This window comes from Panthera pardus, unplaced genomic scaffold (assembly GCF_024362965.1).
Source record: "Panthera pardus isolate Hobbes unplaced genomic scaffold, ASM2436296v1 HiC_scaffold_22, whole genome shotgun sequence".
Taxonomy (NCBI): Eukaryota; Metazoa; Chordata; class Mammalia; order Carnivora; family Felidae; genus Panthera; species Panthera pardus.
Genome location: NW_026526788.1, coordinates 5,663,043 through 5,671,014, shown reverse-complemented (window position 1 = coordinate 5,671,014; position 7,972 = coordinate 5,663,043). Strand labels below are relative to the sequence as shown.

At 53.9% G+C, this 7,972-nt stretch overlaps 1 long non-coding RNA gene across 1 annotated transcript; it reads right to left on the bottom strand.

The window, feature by feature from the left end:
• Nucleotides 1-267: 267 nt before the first annotated feature.
• LOC128779096 (uncharacterized) lies at nt 268-4,999 on the bottom strand. The gene is made up of 2 exons (XR_008425035.1): nt 3,667-4,999; nt 268-2,087 (listed from the first exon to the last, which is right to left on the bottom strand). It is a non-coding gene; the product is annotated as an uncharacterized LOC128779096 (long non-coding RNA).
• Between the last annotated feature and the right edge of the window lie 2,973 nt (nt 5,000-7,972).

The following is a 7,972-nucleotide window of genomic DNA, read 5'->3' as shown; positions in this document are numbered from 1 at the left end:
AGGGCGCCGGCCAGGGCGGGCCTCCTGGACACCCTCGCTTTCTTCCAGCACGAGGGCCTGGGTTCCTCTTCTTCCCGAAGGGGCTGGAAGAAGGGATCACACGGGGGGCAGACTCAGCTGTGGGAGTCTGGAGCAAAAAAGCCAATAAAACCGGCTTTGTTTGTCATGTTCCCTCGCTTGTTATTTTGTTATCCCCGGTTCTGTTTCCTCAGAACAACGAAACAAGGAAAAGAATTAAAAAAAAAAAAAAAAGCCAAAACTCGGCTCTAAGTATGCATGAACTTTATGGCCTCATTCTGCGCCCTGTCCTCCTCCCCACGAGGTTGCCCGTGAATTCCTCTCCCAGGCTTCGCGTTTTCCACCCTAACTTTTATGGCATTTCCCTTCGATTAATGGTTAACACATTCATTTTCTCTCCCCCGCCCCCGTTATCAAAGAGTGCTTTGAATAACTATTAACTCTCCAGTTAACAGAAACATGTTAATCATCTACAAACCCTTGGGCAGGAAAAATTATTCTTTGTAACCTTGTTCCAATGGCAGGAGAGCCCCTGTCCCCTGGCGGCTGACCTTCAACCGCATCTGGGTCTAGAAGCTGGCGAGACCCCGACAGTAATGGTGTTACGAGGGCTTACTAGTCAGCCAAGGTCGTAAACCGTCAGCGGGCGCGGGGCTGGTGCTCTGCGGACCAGGCAGTGAGGGCGACTTTCAATCCAGCCACCCTTGCTCCAGAACCCTACAAAGAGACCAGCCTGCACCTCTTTTTTTAAAAAAAAAAAAATTGTTTTGCAAGCCAGGGCTAATCTGTTGCACATTCTTTGTTGCTGGGAGACTCAGAGTGGCTGTACAGGCTGTTCTTTCTTGGAGCCATAGTTCAAAAGTGCTCCTGACCCAAACACACACGTGTTGTAACCCTGCCCTCCCTGGAGTGGGGCTGGGACAGCCGCTAGGAAGCGTCTCCCTGCTGCAGCTCCGGGGCCCAGGATCCCAGCCAGACCCAGTGGCGGGGAGGGTGACCTCCTTCTGGAGTTAGGTGGGTGGCGCCCTTCCAGGGAGGGGGAGGAGGAGAGGAGGAGGAAAGAAAGGGCGCAGGGGAGATCGGGGCGCCCCCTCCCCACGCCAGGACAAGGGTCTGACACGAGCTCAACGTCTGGAGTGCGACCTGTGCGCCCAAAGGGTTAGAGAGCCACCTTGGAGAAAACGCCCCCTCCATTCACAAAGCGGATCTGTGGCCGAGAGAGGAGGCCAGGGGACAGCAGGGCAGCAGGCCAAGTTCTCGCTGGGCTGGCTCGCTCTCCCTCTCCTGCAGCACCCCACCCCCTTTTCTTAAATAAGACCGGGCGGAGGGGAGAGGCCGATCTGCAGCGAGAGGACGCAGGCACCGCCAGACTTATTAGGAAAGATGTGGTGGGGTCTTGGCAAGCACGGGCGCAGCGGCTCCCGGCGTCCCCGCAGCGTCTGGTTACCGTCAGGCGCTGCGCTCACGGCCCTGCCGGCCCGGCCAGGTCCCGGCCGGCGGCTGCCCGCTGCGCCTGCGCCGCTCGGCATCCAAACATTTCCACATTAGGCGGCCTCCCAGTGCTCCGCGCCCCTGGCAGTGACCTCGGGTGACCTCCGCGGCCGGGCTGACCGCCAGGCCTCCCCCACAGGTGCACTGGCTGTTTTCTGGGTCACCCTCGTGATCTGGTGTCCAGGCACTTGGCAAAATTTAGCAAACGTCCCTCAGCGCTCGGTTTCCCTTTCCGCTGTTCACCCAGCCGCTCTCGGGACCACGCGGGAGGAGCTTGGTGTCGCCTGCCCGGCACCGATGAGGACGCGCAGCGAGGGGCGCCGGCTCCTGGGACATGTTGGAGGACCCCACCTCCCTCTTCCTCCCTAGCCGCCTCCCTTGAAGCTGGTCTGCCTTCCCACTCGGACTCAAAATTCCGAGCAGGAGCTGTGACTCCTTATACAGGCGCTGGCGTCCAGATTTTCGCAGCCATATATGGTAGCCGCCAGGCGCCGGTGGCTAAGGGGCACTGGGAAGGGGGCTGGTCCACGTGGGGACGTGTGGTGAATGTAAACGACGCCACGGAGTTCAAGGCTAACCTAAAAAAAGAAGGTAGACTATCACACACGTTGAGATGACGATAGTGGGGATAAAGGGGCTGAACTAAAAAAAAGTTATTGAAATCAACGTCGCCTGTTTCTTTTTGCTTTTTGACACCGCTGCGAACACTGGTCACGGGTGTGGCTGCATCGCTGGCAGTGGCTCCAGACGGTCCCTGCTACAAACAGTCCTGTCCGCGCTCACCGACGGTCCTGCACGTTCCGTGTCTATGGCTACCTTCCTGTCCTTCTCCTTCCTCCTTCCTCCTTGCAGAGCGTCTAGCCATTTTCCAGGATCCAGGCCGAGAGTCTCCCATCTGGCAGACTCCCAGGAGAAGCACCTGCTGGCCATCACCGCTCGGGCGCATGCACCCTTAGGCATTCTCCCACTGCTTGCATGTGACTCGAGCGGTGCCTTCCTTGAGAGCAGTCTTTGTGCCCAACGTCCCCAGGCAGACAGCACCTATATGCTCTGCTGAACGTGGGTGAACGGCCCTAAGGGGTAGAGCGGTGGGAATCTGGTTTTCTTTCTTTCTCTATTGCCAGAGGCCCCAAACGAGGAGTCTGAGTCATGTGCACTTGCTTGCAGTTATCGATATTTGAAAGAAAAGTGCCGGCCAAGTCTGGGCTTCAGACCTACGTAGTACTAGTCAAAAGAAACTTTTAGAAATTCTCATGTTATTAAGAGCGCTAGGACTCTAAGTCAAATAAAATGTCGTGTATCACAGTTTCTTTGGTTCTAGATGAAATGTTTATGGGAAGTCGAAATGCGAGGTAGAAATGTCACCTTCTGAGACTACTGTCTAACACAGTACCTGTGTCCCTTGTGGCTATTGGGACTTGAAATGTGGCTAGTCCAAACTCGGATGTGACAGAAATATAACATGTTCTCGGATTTCCAAGCCTGGAACGTGGAACAGAAGAATGTGAAATATCTCACTGATGATTTTTATATATTTTTTAAAGTTGAGTTATTTATTTTTGAGACAGAGAGCATAAGCGGGGGCGGAGGGGGGGGGGCAGAGAGAGGGAAAGAGAATCCCAAGCAGGCTCTACACTCTCAGCGTGGAGCCTGATGTGGGGCTCAAACTCACAAACTGCAAGATCATGACCTGAGCCGAAACCAAGAGTCGGACGCTTAACCGACTAGGCCACCCAGGCGCCCCAGTTTTGATATTTATAGCAAATAGTTTTTTATATTTATTGATGAGAACGATAAGATTTTTTGTCAATTGAGCTACATCATTTAAACTTAATCTTACTTGTTCCTTTTTTTTTTTAACGTCCATTCTGGAAAATTTAAATGACTTAACGTGGCTTATGTTATATTTCTGTGGGACGGTGCTGCTTTAAGGGAATTATGCATTATTTATTTTGAGACGTTTACAGGTATAGGTGACCATCTCGGCTGGGTTTATGACGGCTTAGGAGCCTGGGGACTTTGACTCTGAGTCTCTCAGCCATGCAATAAAACATAAGTTCTGTAAGGACCTGTAAAGAACTGTAAAAACCCAGTTCTGTAAGCTTGAATTCTGGTTCCTCTCACCAGATGTTGCCTGGAGGACCCACCTTGACTTACCCCCTCCAGAAGTGGCCCCTCTGGCCCTCTGGGAAACTCCCAGGTTCCGCAGAGACTTGTCAGGTAGTAATTACAGGTATGCAAAGACCCTCCCGTTTCATACACGTAGTCAGAATGATTTACCTTTACCAGGCACCAAGGGGGTGCCGGGAGATTAGCTGAACAGAGAGAAGACGTGGCAGGCAGATCACCTTGAAGTTGACCCGTCAGCCAGATTTCACAGCACCTGCCTGTTCCAGCCTGAGGGGCTGTGATTTATTCTTTGGGAAACAGACCTGCAAATTCTGCCCGTAGGCCACAATCCAAATCCTTGCTACTCTCTCCCCGGTTCTGGAGGTCAGGACGCAGGCATCTGGAGAGCAGGGGAATTTTTTTTCCAGGGAGTTTTCCACCTGAATTATCTTTTATGACACCTTCAAGCGGCCTCTAAGAATCTGGTCTAACACACCCATGCGCACACATACACGTAAACCTTCAAATCCACATTGGAACGTACTGGTTCTTTGGCCCTCTGGAGATTGGGGGCTGAGTTATCTGCTCCCCTTCCCAAGCCCTCTGGAGCAGGGTTCCCTGGATTAGAGGCAGTGGGAAGAATCCTGGTGAATCAGGTGTGCCTGCCCATTTGCGCGAACTGGGCATTCTGCCTGCCCGCCCCACATGCTGAATATTGCTGGGAAGAAACAAAGAAACATTTATTAAAGGGGAGGAAAAATTAGGCCCTTTTCATTAAGGTCGGAAGATTTTTTGAGGCTGGATCAGCTGGCCAGGTGCATGACCAATTTTCTCGGCTCCTTGGAAGCAGCAAAGTATTTGAAAGATAATGGAGCCCTTGGTCTTCTTATAAGTAAAACCCCATTTATCTTGGAAATTAAAAAAAAAAAATGCTGGCGATGGAAATTTTCCGATGGGATGCATTTCTTCTCGCCTGAGTGTCTTGAATGCCTGCTGGGTTTGTCTCCCTGCGAAGACAGACACATTCTGGCAGATCTGTGCTTTTCAAGGTGAGGAGGTGAAAATAAAACGCCTGTGAGCTGTATTTTTGGGAGGGCCGAAAACAGGAAGCAAATGGGAACCACGGCATGTGGGGCACGGATATGGGTTCAGGGAGGATGTTTGCTTATTTGGACAGGCAGCAAGCGTCCCATCCCACCCACGGCTAGAAGTTCTACACCTCCTGAACATCCCATGGAAACCTAGGTTCTCTTTGGGACTTGGTGGGAAACCGTGTTGTTTTTTTTCAGCTGAAATTGTTTTTATATGGTCACTCTCACTATTCCTTTCTGTGTGGGGATATTTTCATATATTTTTTTATTAAGAACCGCCCCCCCCAGCACATCTTGATTTTGAAAAGGCACATTCACCCAAGTAGAGGGCCAAGAGCATCAACAAGGTTGCCTCAGTATTTCGTGTGTCAACAGCCAGTGTTCCCAGCATGCGCAGGAGGGCTTGAGAACAAGAAGGGAAGGAAGGGACTTAGTCCTTGCTCTCTGGGTGTTTAAACACCTCCAGTCCCCTCTTCTGACCTCCCTCAACGACTCTCCCTTCTGCGGTTTTGAAGGGAGAGAACACAGCTAGCAGAAGAGGCGAGGGTGGGTGTGCCCAGAGGCTCACACGGTCTGCCACGTGGCGTGGGAACCGGTAGCATCGGCTCAACCTTGGGTGCCATCTTGGAGTTCTACCTCGTCTACACTTCCAAGACCCGCCCGGCCATCAAACCTCATCACTCCTCCCTGAGTCGTCTCCATCTTCTCTCCCTTTCCGTCCCCCTGACTCTTCCCGGGGTCCTGGAGGACAGGGTGGAGGGGGATGGGACGGCCCGTTGGAGCCGGCTCTTAGCTCAATGCGCGTGGCGGCTGGCCCAGGAGTCCGAGCCCAGCGATCTCGTCCGGCCTCTCAGCCCACAGGTGCCTGGGTCAGAAGCAGAGTCTCCAGGAAACCTGGCGATGTGGGCTCCACAGACACGATCTGTCCGTCATTTTGCAGACACGGGAGGCCGAGGCTCATCGAGGTTGAGTGACTTGTCTGGAGTCATTTGGCCAGTTGGCGGTGGAGTCAGAGCCCGGCGCTCAGGTTTTCTGACTCTGTGTGCTTCCCCACACTTACCCATGGGGAATGTTCTGCCGGGCCATTCTCTTCACCCCCAGTGGAGAGAAGCCGCCTGAGTAATAGCTGTGGTTTTGCAGCTAACTTATACAGACTGAGCACACGGCGAGTCACCGAGGATGTCCCCTGGTCTATGGACTCTGCCTGTCCCCATGTTTCCTGGGGACTGTGCTCCCGGCCTGGGCAAGCATGCTTGCTGAGAAGCAGAGGGTCACCTGGTGGAGAGTTCCGGACTAGGAGTCGTGCAGCATCGTTCCACGGCCGGCTGCTGCAGGCTGGAACCAGAGGTCAGGTCCGTCAGGCCAGAACCAAATGTCAACTATTCAGGAATCCTGTGAGTCACTTAACTGTTGACAGCGTGAAAGTGGCCCCGGGGAGAGTATTTACAGCGCAGAAACTGGTAGAGGCTGCGCATCAGGGTTCCCTTTGCTCTCGCCCGGTTGACCAGATCACCACTGGTTTGGGGGTAGGACCCTGCTTGGGGCAGGGGGCTACTCCCAGGCACGATATTTCCTGCCAATTAAAAAATGAAACGTGGCCCTATTGTGTGCAAAGGAGACCATCAAAATTTGGAAAAACTACTACCTGTCCTGCGGGAGGAAAGTGTCACTGAGGGATCTCGCACCAGACGGAGAGGAGCCATCCAACTTGATTAATGACAGTGAGGCCTGGGTGGGACTCTGGTCACCTTGGGACAGCTTCCCCAGGGTCACCTATGAGCTGGTGGGCCGGGGGTGCCACTCTGTGTCGGGGCAGAGACCCAGTGAAGGGCAGGCAGTCTGTCACCGCCGCCCCCCGCCCCCAGCACGTCAGCAAATGCTATCATTCCGCCTCCGGTACACTCCTGATTATGCCCTCTGCCCCTCGCTGTGGTCACTCCCCGAGTGCGGAGCCCTGGGCCATCTTTCCTAAGATGCCCACTTCCTGCATTCTTGCTCACGTCTAGTCTATTCTCAACACGGAGCAAAAGTGATGGGGGAAGGAGGAGGAGAAGAAGGGGGAGGCGGAGGAGGAGAAGAGGAAGAGGAAGAAGGAGAAGGAGAAGGGAGAGAAGACGAGGAGGAGGAGAGGGAAAGGAGAAGGAGGGAACAGGGAGGGGGAGGGAAAAAGAGGAAGAAGAGAATGAGGAAGAAAAGAAGGAGGGGAAAAAAGGAGGACGAGAATTTATTATGTCAGCCCTCCCTGGACTTCATCAAAACCCTTCGGTAATTTCCCACTGTACTTAAAATAGAGCAACACTCCGCATGACCTGGCCCCTGCCCCCCTCTCCAGCTCCTCTTGCTCCATGCTCCTGAACATGCACATCGCTCCTGCCCCATCGGCCTTCTTGCAGTTTCTTGAACACTGGCCAACTGTTTGCTGCCTCAGGACCTTTGCACGTACTGCCCGGACTACGGTCCCCTGAGTCATCCCATGGCTCCTTCATTTCCTTTAGGTCTTAGCTTGAGTGCACCCTTCTTAGAAAGAGGGTTCCCGCTCACCTGATGGAGCCCCGGAGGGTTAGCAAGAGGCTTTGCACGCAGCGTTGGTGGGGAACCAAACGGTGTGGGATTTCTGGGTGAAAGGAACCGTCTGAGTTCAAAATGTTCCTGTTGAATTTGCCAACGTGGTAAGCCTTACAACAATACGCCTTGAAAGTTCTTGTTTGCTGACTGTGCAGTTCTGCGTCCATCTGGGCAGAGGCCTGGGCAGGGGGCCAGCGAACGAGGGGGTGCGTGGGGCGACGGGAGTGCAGGAGCCCTGCTCCAGCCACGTACCCTCGCAGACGCCCCAGTCTTGTCCTAAAGCTCTGACGGGCCTCTGGTCTGCTGTTGGAGCGAGCGCTGATGATTCACATGAAGTAGATCCGAAGCAAACCTCACAGTTTGTTTTTCTTGAAATGGTCCTGAGAGGTGCTTTCCAAGAAACAAGTTAAAAACTGAACTCGCAGCGGGGACTTTGAGTCCGCCGAGGGGCCGTCAGTGGTTCGCTCCCGACGGCAGAGCCTTTCGCTGTGGCCCAGGATGTGGGCCGTGAAGGCAGGCGCCAGAGCTTGGGAGATAGACGTGCGAGGCCGTTCCTCTAGCAGGGTCTTCAGGGCGTATTTATGGGATCCCAGGGGGAGGCGGGAGGGAAGGGGTGCGTCAGTTTCCGTGGCCGCCATTACAAATGACCGCAAGCCATGTGGCTTGACACAATGGAATCATATTCTCTGACGGTTCTG